At 37.5% G+C, this 12,567-nt stretch overlaps 1 pseudogene; it reads right to left on the bottom strand.

The window, feature by feature from the left end:
* Positions 1 to 4,943: 4,943 nt before the first annotated feature.
* LOC145607085 (uncharacterized) overlaps positions 4,944 to 12,567 on the bottom strand; it is a 41,553-nt pseudogene continuing 33,929 nt past the window's right edge.

The following is a 12,567-nucleotide window of genomic DNA, read 5'->3' as shown; positions in this document are numbered from 1 at the left end:
TGCATTGCCTCGTTTTGCGTGCCACTATCTTTGGATTTGATCCCTTCTCCGCGAGACAAAAATAATTAATTCTAAATTAATTTTAGAACTAATTTAGTGAGCAAAATAAAATTTTAAACAAGTCTAACTTAATAAAATTTTCAAAGTCCAATAACTAAAATAATTCCAAGAACCATCTTTAATTAAATTGGTTTAGCTTGGTGCAAAATAAAATTGAGGCAATTTCTCACTTTCAGTTTAATCAATTTCAATTAAACTTGAGAATTTGACAAAGTAAAGGGAAGTTGGAAAAATGTGAACTTTAATGTTCAAATGAAAATTCCAACATCTAAAATTTGTTAATCCTTGAAAATTATATCTTCCAACATGAATATTACCAAATTTCTATCACAAAAATCGAAGCTTTATGTTTCTAATCAACTCAAAATGATTAAAACAACAAAGTTCAATTCAAAATAACATGTAATTTACTGGTTTTCAAAGTTTTAATCACTTATCATAAATAAAGATTGAATCTTTAACACTTAGGAAGCCTCAAAAAATAAAATTTTCACACTAAAAAGCAATTAGTTTGCAATTATGTGAAAATAAAACAACCTTTAAGAATAAAATACTACCAAGTAAGTGTGCTTTAAGGGGACATAAAAGTGCAGAAAATAATGCAAATAATCAACCATATAATCAACAATTTATGCCATTAATTTCAAGGTTAGAAAAGACTTAAAATTTTTCGTCAAAAACGAAAAACCCCTCGAAAAAGGCATTTCTGGTCAGAATTTGGCTAAAATCACAGTCCCAACGGGGTAAAATCCTTTACAGAACACGTTTTCCACCCAAAATTCACTAGTTTTAGGCGAAAATCTGGGTTTTGAGCTAAATTCGACATTAAAAACGGGATTAAATAAACAAAATCGAGCTACTAATCTAATTAGCAACATAAACTAGAAAATAAGCCAAAAATAAACCTTGAAAAACATTATTATAAAAATAAACGAGCTGGGCTCCGATACCGCTGTTGGGGTTTGATGAGTCCCACTCACAGCGGAAACAACCCCCACCCAAGGAACCACTCGAAATAATTAATATCACAAAGCATAAATAAATATTCACAAAGAAAAGATAACGAATCTTACCCTCGAAGCGAGCTTTGCCCAAAACCTGGGGCTCTTACTTGAAAGCTACTAGCACGTTGTAACTGTTGTTGTTGTTGCGAGTGGAAGCAGGGGAGCTGGCTGGTGGATTTGTGGTGTTGGTTGTGCTGCTAGGTGGCTGGTGGTTGGTGGTCAATTGCGTTGCTGTTGTTGGTGCTGCGAGGTGGTGGTAAGGTGGGCTGGTAGTAGGGGAATTGTGGTGGTGATTGCTAGTTGGGTGTAGGAGCAGTTGGTGTTGTTGAGGGGAGCAGGGGAGTGAGTGGTGTAGGATATGGTGTGGTGGGGTGAAGGATATGGGGCTAGCCAATTGAGCAACTCGCTTTGACACATTTGACTCAAACCCGGAATTTCGAACTTGATTTGAACATGAAAATCGAGCATCACCCCGAACACACCTACAACCAAAAACCAACACGAGGGTGAAACAAAATATAAAATAAAATAAAATAAGACAAATATAGTAAAATAAAATACTAAAACTAAAGAAATAATAAGATAAAATGAAATAAAATAAAATAAAATAAAACAAACTAGAAACTAAAATCAAATAAATAAAAAGAGAGGAGACGTAAATTACTAACTAAAACTACAAAAATAAACTAAAAACTAATAAAAAGGGCAAAAATACACAAAATAGTGATTAAAGACGAGAATAATAATATAATAGAAATAAAGGATAAAATGGTGAAATTATTGAAAAATAAGCCGGAATACGACTCAATAAACACCCTAAAAGTGACATAAAAGTCACTTATCGGGGAGAATGCAACCTCCCATTACAACACAACCTATGCCTACTGTTCAACAAGTTCCCATACCAATCATAGAAGACAACAGTGTTGTCAAACAACTAAAAAAGACTAAGGTCGAAATGGATGTATGGAAATTACTAGCCACATCCCGAGAACATAGAGTTGCAGTAATGGATGCCTTGGCTAAGGTAGGCATAGATTCGGATACCACTCCTGAGGGGTTAGCCAATTTCTTAACGAGTGATCTCCCAAGTCCTATTAACTTGATCTCTTATTTCAGACAAGGATTTGCCACCAGAAGGTGACAAGCACAACAAGGCTCTCAACCTCACGGTGAGTGATACGACTGTCGCGTGTCTACCAAATATTAACCTAACTAAAACCTCCTAAAATGTAGTAGGGTAAGTTAGGGTCGATCCCACAGAGAATTGGATTATCAAATTATTACTTGTGTAAGTTAGAAACCCCTGTTTTGAAGAAACAATGATATTATCTAATAAATAAACTACTGACTAAATAACAAACAAAGCACGGAGAAGTAAACTAATAAAAATTAAAATACGATAAGATCAAAAATAATGAAATAGGGAATCGGGAGATGTATTATAGAATTGGAGTATCAATTATTGGTCATCGAATTATACGAATTACATTTATATCTTAATGTTAACCAAGGAACACAAACAAGCATTCATAACTTCCCTTAATTGCAAATATACCAAACAAGCTCTCGGAATATTGTCTAACTAACTAATAATCTAGAACAAGATCTCTAGACTCGATTAATTAGCCGCATTAATAACAAAGAAGTAGTTAACTTAAGCCACGAGTCTCACAAGCTCGGACTTGTGCAACTCAAAGGGTTGATAATCTTAGGTGTGAGACAAGTTTTAGTCACCAATCAAACACCTAATCACTACTAATGGTATTAGCTAGGACAATTACGGATCACAAGCTAAAATTCTAGTCGTCAAACTAACAAATTATACTAAAGATGGCCGGTCTCAAACATAATCAACTAGTTCGTAATTCAAGCGGATTATCAAACCAATTAAGAATATAAACATAATACCCAAGGACTACAACATATCAATTCTCACAATCCAATAATCCAATGCATAATTGATCTCCCTACCCCCCTAATAATTTAGCCTAACATAACAAATATTGAGGTTATCATACTAGAACATATAGAATTCATAGTCAAACTAGTTAACAAAGCAAAATAGAAATAGATACTAGAAATTATATTAAGCAATCAAAGTATAATTCCTAGGAGTAACTGACGCATTCAAGAACAAATTAAGGAAGCACTAACTTTATTATTTCCGTTTTCTAAACAAAACTTCTACTGCTAATCCAAAGTAAAAACAAGTAGCTGACAATTGAATGTAAAAAAAATATAAAATACCAAAAGCTTCCAGTAGATGATCAGAGTAACCATGCACAGAACCAAGCCACCTCTATTCACTCGTCTACCACCTCTGTTCACCGTTGGATGTCGCAACTCTCGGCCGAAATTCAGATTATATTCCCTCAATTTTGCTCCCCAAAATTACGGATCTGATAACACTCAAGAACTTCCCTCCGAAAGATAAGATACTAGTCTTCAATTCTTCTCAGCAGCTCCGGGTATCTTGCTCCAATAATTATCCAATTCCATCTCTATCTTCTCTATTGTTATGATTGATACTCGCACAAATCGCTCCATGGTTTACGAGTGAATGAAACTCTTAGTTTCCCACTCAATTTTCTTTTGCTTTGCTGAGTGAAACCTTGGAGTACCTCAAGGCCCATGTGTCTAGTTGCACTCAAATATTGTTGGGCTTAAATTATGTGACTTAATTTAGTCTTATGAGCTCCGCTTTCTTTTGCTCCAAGTAGTGGCTAAATGCTTTTTGCTACCATACTCTTCTTTCCTACAAACAAATAAATAAAAATAGTAGTATCTCGTATCCGGGAAAGAAAATATTTATAATACTCTTAAATCATCAAATGTCGATATAAAATCAAGAGTTTAATCTATAAAAATAATACACTTTTACGACTCTATCAAACTCCCCCAAGCTTATAATTTTGCTTGCCCTCGAGCAAAAATATGAAATTACAAAGGAGCTAGACTCTTGATGATATAACAATTGGCAACCTGACATGTTCCAATCAATCCACTTTGCTCAATAACAACTTCAAGTCAAGTATATATGCAGGTAGAAAATTAATTTCAAGAATTCATGAACCAACATACGAACTCTTAAAACAATCACAGCCTAGTTTCCATCAACAAGGTAGCTGAATAACTCAAAAGATCATTAGGACTTGATTCACGGAAATGGGGAAAAGGTAAAGTGCGGTTTGCAGAGTAAGAATAGTAGAGCAATAATAATCATCATGTATACAGAATAAATGAGCTTTTTTTTTTTTTTTGCGTTTCATGACTCTTAATGCCATGTATCTGTCAAGCAACCCATGTAATGAGCTTTCAACTAGTGACTCCCGGTCCAGTTGGCCCAAGGCACCAGGTTTTAAGATACCCCTACGGATTTACTAACTCGAGTTACTCAATCATGATACATAAACATCACACGTACATATATGGGCTTTATTTATTTATTTATTCATTTATTTTTTTTTTTAATTTTTTTTTATTATTATTATTATTTTTTTTAAGCCCGTACATTGGTACGCAGAGCCTTCAATATGAAACTTTTTGAATAAATGAACACCACCTGATCAAATCATCATTATAATAGCAACAGTCCACTGCAATCCTTCAATGTGCTCTACTGAACGCAGGGAAAAGATTCATTTTATTTTTCAGAACATGACTCATATAGGTAATCAATAGAGTAGGCTAATACAGTTCAAATCGGTTTTACTAATGGCTCATGTCATTTGTAAGCTTTTCCGGCTAGCTTATGTGGTGCAAAGAGCTTAATGCCTAAATCATTTCTTTCTTATTATAACACCACAATATTGACTTCCATCAGGCTGGTGACTGCTCAAAGAAATCATTTTTTTTTCAAATTTTTTTTTTTTCCTGCATACATACAAGTCTATAAGCCAAAGTTAAGCATTGTAGAGTGGATATGGAATCATATATGCAAAGCATTGTCCAAATACAAACTGCCAGACTCAATACCATACCAAGAAACAAAGCTGAATGCACTCCCCCCAAGCTTAATTCACACATTGCCCTCAATGGGTGACTTAAAGAATATAAGAACAGGATGAATAAAGGGGAGAAATAGATAGAGAGAAGGAAACGAGCTCACCGGATGCAGTTGGCAAACTATGAACATTGATTGTGTAGCTAGCCTGGCCTGATGGTATCCCCCAAGCTTGGTCTGCCCACAGTATCATGCTGCAAACACTTTCGGATATGGACAGGTGTTGTTTCAGCTCAACTTGACTCCACCAGCAGTTGGTTGTGTTCCAGTCAATTTCACTATCATGCAAAAACAAAATCAGAGTAGAATTAGTTTCTAGAATATAAAGGGCTTTAAAAAAAATTAGAAGTTGATGGAAGAAAACAGAAATATAAACTTGAAAATAAAATGACAAAAACAAACAAAATAAATTTGGGCTGCCTCCCAATAGCGCTTTATTTATCGTCGTTAGCTCGACGCCTTTTCTGCATGCTAGTTGTCATAATTTGGAACTTCTAGCTCCATCACTTCAACGTTTTGGACCTGATAACCCTCATAGTACGGCTTGAGTCGATGACCGTTCACCTTGAATTCCTTCCCCGTGTCCTCACTACGAATCTCCACCGCACCATGGTCATACACCTTGGTAACAACAAACGGCCCCACCCATCGAGAACGGAGTTTACCAGGAAAAAGTTTGAGCCGAGAATGGTACAAGAGAACTTTCTGCCCCACTGTAAATGTTTTTCTTGTGATGTGCTCATCATGGAATGCCTTAGTTTTCTCCTTATAAATTCTCGTGTTCTCAAAAGCATCATTTCGGATTTCCTCTAGCTCTTGCAACTGAAGTTTCCTTTGCTCACCAGCTGCATCCATCTCCATATTGCATTGCTTCACAGCCCAACAGGCTTTGTGTTCCAATTCTACTGGAAGATGACAAGGTTTGCCGAACACTAACCTGTAAGGGGACATCCCAATTGGTGTCTTATAAGCTGTTCTATACGCCCACAAAGCATCGTTAAGGCGGAGGCTCCAATCTTTCCTGTTTGGATTCACAGTTTTCTCGAGAATGGACTTGATTTCCCGATTGGAAACCTCTGCCTGTCCATTTGTTTGTGGGTGATACGCAGTGGACACTCGATGAAACACATTATACTTCTTTAACAGAGCTCCTACTGTTTTGTTGCAGAAGTGTGTACCCTTGTCATTGATGATGGCCCTTGGAAATCCGTATCTAGCAAAGATATTTGATTTCAAAAATTCTGCAACAACTTTAGAATCATCAGTACGGGTGGCTATAGCTTCCACCCATTTTGAGACATAGTTTACAGCTAGCAAAATATATTGAAAACCAAAAGAAGAGGGGAAGGGTCCCATGAAATCCATACCCCAAACGTCGAAAATTTCACATATTAAAATGGGGGTTTGGGGCATTTCATTCCTAGGACCTAGTGTACCTGTTCTTTGACAATTATCACAAGTCTTACAAATTTCATATGCATCTTTGAATATAGATGGCCAGTAGAATCCACTCTCTAAAACCTTGCGTGCAGTTCTCTTAGGCCCGAAATGTCCACCACATGCATAAGAATGATAGAAAGTTAGTATCGAAAGAAACTCAGAGTCAGGTACGCACCTTCTGATCAATTGGTCAGCACAATACTTCCAGAGATACGGGTCATCCCATATGTAGTATTTTGCTATGCTTCGCATCCGGTCCTTTTGTGCTTTAATGTAGCTGACGGGAAATTTCCCGGATACAAGAAAATTCACTAAATCAGCATACCACGGAGTTCCTGAGATCAAAGCATGAAGTTGCTCGTCGGGGAACTCTTCATTAATTGGAGCTTTACCTTCATCTTCTACAACAATTAACCTGCTCAAATGATCAGCAACACTATTGTCAGAACCTTTTTTATCTTTTATTTCAACATTAAATTGCTGAAGCAATAAAATCCAACGTATTAGCCTAGGTTTTGATACATCCTTTGACCATAAATATTTTAGCGCTGCATGATCTGTAAACACAACAATTTTAGTACCCAATAAATAAGACCTGAATTTGTCTAAAGCAAAAACTACAGCTAAAAGTTCTTTCTCAGTTGTAGTATAATTAACTTGAGCCGCATCCAAAGTCTTCGAAGCATATTAGATAGCATGGGGAACTTTTCCAACTCGCTGACCTAGCACTGCCCCTACAGCATAGTTAGAAGCATCGCACATCAGCTCGAACGGAAGCTCCCAATTAGGAGGTTGTAGAATAGGAGCAGTGACCAACTTGTCTTTCAGCGTGTCAAATGCTTGCTTACAGGCCTCATCAAAATGGAACTCCACATCCTTTTGGAGTAGTCTGCATAGTGGCTGCGCAATCTTAGAGAATCCTTCAATAAACCTGCGATAGAAACCTGCATGGCCAAGAAAAGAACGAACTTCCCGCACAGAGGCGGGGTAAGGCAGAGAAGAAATAAGGTCTATTTTAGCTTTATCAACTTTTATTCCTTCAGAAGACACAATATGGCCTAAAACTATACCTTGTTGGACCATGAAATGACATTTTTCAGAATTAAGCACAAGGTTTGTTTCAAGACAACGTTTAAGAACTAAAGTGAGATGCTCTAAGCAACTATCAAAAGAATCGCCATGTACAGTGAAATCATCCATGAAAACTTCTATAAAGTTTTCAAGGTAATCTGAAAAAATGCTTACCATACATCTCTGGAAAGTCGCTGGAGCATTACACAATCCAAATGGCATACGACGATACGCAAATGTGCCATACGGGCATGTGAACGTCGTTTTTTCTTGATCCTCCGGAGCTATAGAAACCTGCACATAACCTGAATATCCGTCAAGAAAACAGTAATAAGCATGACCAGCAAGACGTTCTACCATTTGATCAATAAAGGGTAAGGGAAAATGATCTTTTCGAGTCATAGAATTAAGTTTCCTGTAATCTACACAAACTCTCCACCCATTTTGCACTCGAGTAGGAACCATTTCTCCCTTATCATTCTCCACCACCGTAACTCCTGACTTTTTCGGGACCACTTGCAAGGGACTGACCCAAGGGCTATCTGATATAGGATATATCACCCCTACTTCAAGAAGCTTCAATACTTCTTTCTTTACTACTTCCATCATAGGTGGATTAAGTCGTCGCTGCACTTGTCTCACAGGTTTAGCTCCCTCTTCTAATAAAATTCTATGTTGGCACATAGAAGGGCTAATCCCTTTAATATCCGCAACTGTCCACCCTAAAGCTGTTTTGTGCTCCTTGAGAACTTGCACCAGCTTTTGCTCTTGAGTCGGAGTTAGGTTACTCGCGATTATGACTGGAAGAGTGTCATTCTCTCCCAAAAATGCATACTTCAAGTGGTCAGGCAGAGGTTTTAACTCCACTTCAGGTGGCTGTACAACAGAAGGTAAAAGTCTGTTAGATGTGACAGGCAATTTCATAAATTTATCTGCATACCTTCCTTGCTTATTTGGAAGCACTTCCAAGGAGGATAAAGCTTCCTTGACATCATTTTCAAGCTCAAAATGTTCCTGCAGGTTAGTGTATTGCACTTTTTCCACAGGTTCAGTCAAAACAACATCTAATGCATCATGACCAGAGAGAAAAAATACTTGCTCAGTTAGTGTATCAATAACATCTATACTAGAAACAGATTCACAATCAGAGGGGTATCTCATGGCATCAAATAAATTAAATCGGATAACCTCCCTATCAAATTCCATGGTCAAAATCCCACTATGAACATCAATCTTGGTTCTAGATGTTTTTAGAAAAGGTCTCCCTAATAAGATTGGCGTTGCATTAGAGGATTCATCATTTGGCATATTTAACACATTAAAATCAGCAGGAAACACAAGTTCATTTACTTGTACTAAGACATCCTCAATCACTCCTAAGGGATAAGTATTAGAACGGTCAGCAAGTTGAATAATCACACGAGTATCTTTTAAAGGTCCTAAGTTCAGAGCTTTATAAATAGATAAAGGCATCACATTAATAGAAGCTCCTAAGTCTAACATGCATCTCTCATATCTCGTGTTACCTATTCTACAAGGTATAGTAAAAATACTTGGATCCTTGCACTTGGGAGGAATTTTCCTCTGTAAAACTGCAGATACATTCTCACTTACACTGACCTTCTCATCTCCATTCAGTTTTCGCTTGTTAGTGCACAAATCCTTCAGAAACTTTGCATAACGCGGCACTTGTCTAATGGCTTCCAGTAAAGGTATGTTCACCTCTACCTTGCGAAATACATCTAGCACCTCCTTTTCCATCTCTTTCTTCTTATCCTTAGAAGTTAACCTGCTAGGGAAAGGAACAGAAGAAGAAAAATGGTCAGTTTTGGATGAAACAACATCACTTACCTTAGAGGGCTGCTCATTTTTTTCTGGAACAACAGTCTCCTGTTCCTCTTGGTGTTCTGCTAGCGTTTCACTCCTGCTTTTTTCTGGAACCTCCAGCTGCTTGCCACTTCTAAGTGATATGGTGCTTGCATTCTCCTTCGGATTTCTCTCTGGTTGGCTAGGCAACTTGTTAGAATTCTGAGCTTGGAGTTTTCCCACTGTGTTAGCTAACTGAGAAACTTGGTTCTCTAAGTTCTTTAGTCCACTTCTTGTTTCTTGCTAAAAATTCAAAGTGTTGTCAGCCATTGCCTTCACGATTTCTTCTAGAGACATGCTACCAGATTGTGGCTGGGAAACTAGCTGATTTTGAGGTCGCGGCTGATATTGCGGTTGTTGGTGAAAACCAGGTGGAGGATTAGATGCTTGTTGTTGCTGGAAAGCTGGTTGTCTGAGGTTGGAGTTGCTTGCCTGCTGCTGAACATTGCCATATCTCAGGTTTTGATGATCTCTCCACCCTGGATTATAAGTCTGGGAGAACGGATCATAACGTCTTTGTTGCCCCTGAACACCACCAACAGAATTCACTTGTTCTTCTTGCATAGTAGGGCACATATCAGTTGGGTGCCCTACTGTCGAACATATGCCACAAACTTTTTCTTGCCCTTTCTCAATCATCACTCGCTCCACTAAGGAAGTGAGTTTAGCTAATTGTTGCTCGAGGGTAGAATTCACCACTTCATTAACTTGACGGACAGAACTGGACTTGATATTTCGACCTCCATGATACTGAGAGTTTGCTGCCATGTTTGCTATCAGTGTCTTCGCCTCCGCGGGTGTCTTATCAACCAATGCTCCGCCACTTGCAGCATCAATTAGGTTCCGATCTGATTCCGTGAGCCCTTCATAAAAGTATTGCACTAACAACTGCTCACTAATCTGATGGTTAGGACAGCTGTCACATAGCTTTTTGAACCTCTCCCAATACTCATGAAGTGTCTCTGCATCTTCTTGTCGAATCCCACATATTTCTTTTCTAATGTTTGCTGCTAAAGATGCCGGAAAATATTTTTCTATGAATTTTTCTTGCATTTGAGCCCAGGTTGTGATGGTTCCTGCAGGCAGTCCGAACAGCCACTCCTTGGCAGCATCAGACAAGGCAAAAGGAAATGCCTTTAACTTGAGCTGATCGAGGGTTACACCGGCAGGTTTCATCCCCGCACATGCTATGTGAAATTCCTTCAAGAATCTGTTCGCTTCATTCATGTAAACTGAACCCAAGGAGCTAGTATTGCGGAAGCCTGAAAATGTAGGTAATGCTCTGATCAGTCCAGGCTTGATCTCACATTCTGTCTCGCCATCTAATATGCATAGCAAATTAGGATCAAACGTAGGTACAGCAAGCTGCTTTAAGGTACGGTCACCCATCTCAAAAATCTCTTCACTTTCCTCGTCTGAGGACGAGCTTTCGCTTAGAGGCAACAGAATGTGACAAGCTTGCTCCAGTATTTGAGCACGAGTCCTTTTAGCTACTGGAAGAGTAGAAAAAGGATAAATTATCAGTCCCTGATTCCTTGCTGCAAAGTTTCTTAATCTTTGATGCTTCAAGTTTCTGTCACACATACAAAAAACAAAAAACTAGGTGACAAGTTAGTAGGAAAAGTTAGAAAAGAAAAAAAAAACACAAGAAATAATGAAATAAAACGCCAAATCCCCGGCAACGGCGCCAAAATTTGATACGACTGTCGCGTGTCTACCAAATATAAACCTAACTAAAACCTCCTAAAATGTAGTAGGGTAAGCTAGGGTCGATCCCACAAAGAATTGGATTATCAAATTATTACTTGTGTAAGTTAGAAACCCCTGTTTTGAAGAAACAATGATATTATCTAATAAATAAACTACTGACTAAATAACAAATAAAGCACGGAGAAGTAAACTAATAAAAATTAAAATACGATAAGATCAAAAATAATGAAATAGGGAATCGGGAGATGTATTATAGAATTGGAGTATCAATTATTGGTCATCGAATTATACGAATTACATTTATATCTTAATGTTAACCAAGGAACACAAACAAGCATTCATAACTTCCCTTAATTGCAAATATACCAAACAAGCTCTCGGAATATTGTCTAACTAACTAATAATCTAGAACAAGATCTCTAGACTCGATTAATTAGCCGCATTAATAACAAAGAAGTAGTTAACTTAAGCCACGAGTCTCACAAGCTCGGACTTGTGCAACTCAAAGGGTTGATAATCATAGGTGTGAGACAAGTTTTAGTCACCAATCAAACACCTAATCACTACTAATGGTATTAGCTAGGACAATTACGGATCACAAGCTAAAATTCTAGTCGTCAAACTAACAAATTATACTAAAGATGGCCGGTCTCAAACATAATCAACTAGTTCGTAATTCAAGCGGATTATCAAACCAATTAAGAATATACATAATACCCAAGGACTACAACATATCAATTCTCACAATCCAATAATCCAATGCATAATTGATCTCCCTACCCCCCTAATAATTTATCCTAACATAACAAATATTGAGGTTATCATACTAGAACATATAGAATTCATAGTCAAACTAGTTAACAAAGCAAAATAGAAATAGATACTAGAAATTATATTAAGCAATCAAAGTATAATTCCTAGGAGTAACTGATGCATTCAAGAACAAATTAAGGAAGCACTAACTTTATTATTTCCGTTTTCTAAACAAAACTTCTACTGCTAATCCAAAGTAAAAACAAGTAGCTGACAAGTGAATGTAAAAAAAATATAAAATACCAAAAGCTTCCAGTAGATGATCAGAGTAACCATGCACAGAACCAAGCCACCTCTGTTCACTCGTCTACCACCTCTGTTCACCGTTGGATGTCGCAACTCTCGGCCGAAATTCAGATTATATTCCCTCAATTTTGCTCCCCAAAATTACGGATCTGATAACACTCAAGAACTTCCCTCCGAAAGATAAGATACTAGTCTTCAATTCTTCTCAGCAGCTCCGGGTATCTTGCTCCAATAATTATCCAATTCCATCTCTATCTTCTCTATTGTTATGATTGATACTCGCACAAATCGCTCCATGGTTTACGAGTGAATGAAACTCTTAGTTTCCCACTCAATTTTCTTTTGCTTTGC

Source organism: Chenopodium album, chromosome 23 (assembly GCF_948465745.1).
Source record: "Chenopodium album chromosome 23, dcCheAlbu1.1, whole genome shotgun sequence".
Lineage (NCBI taxonomy): Eukaryota > Viridiplantae > Streptophyta > Magnoliopsida > Caryophyllales > Amaranthaceae > Chenopodium > Chenopodium album.
Note: the sequence above shows the minus strand (reverse complement) of the source record. Positions and strands in the feature narration are given on the sequence as shown.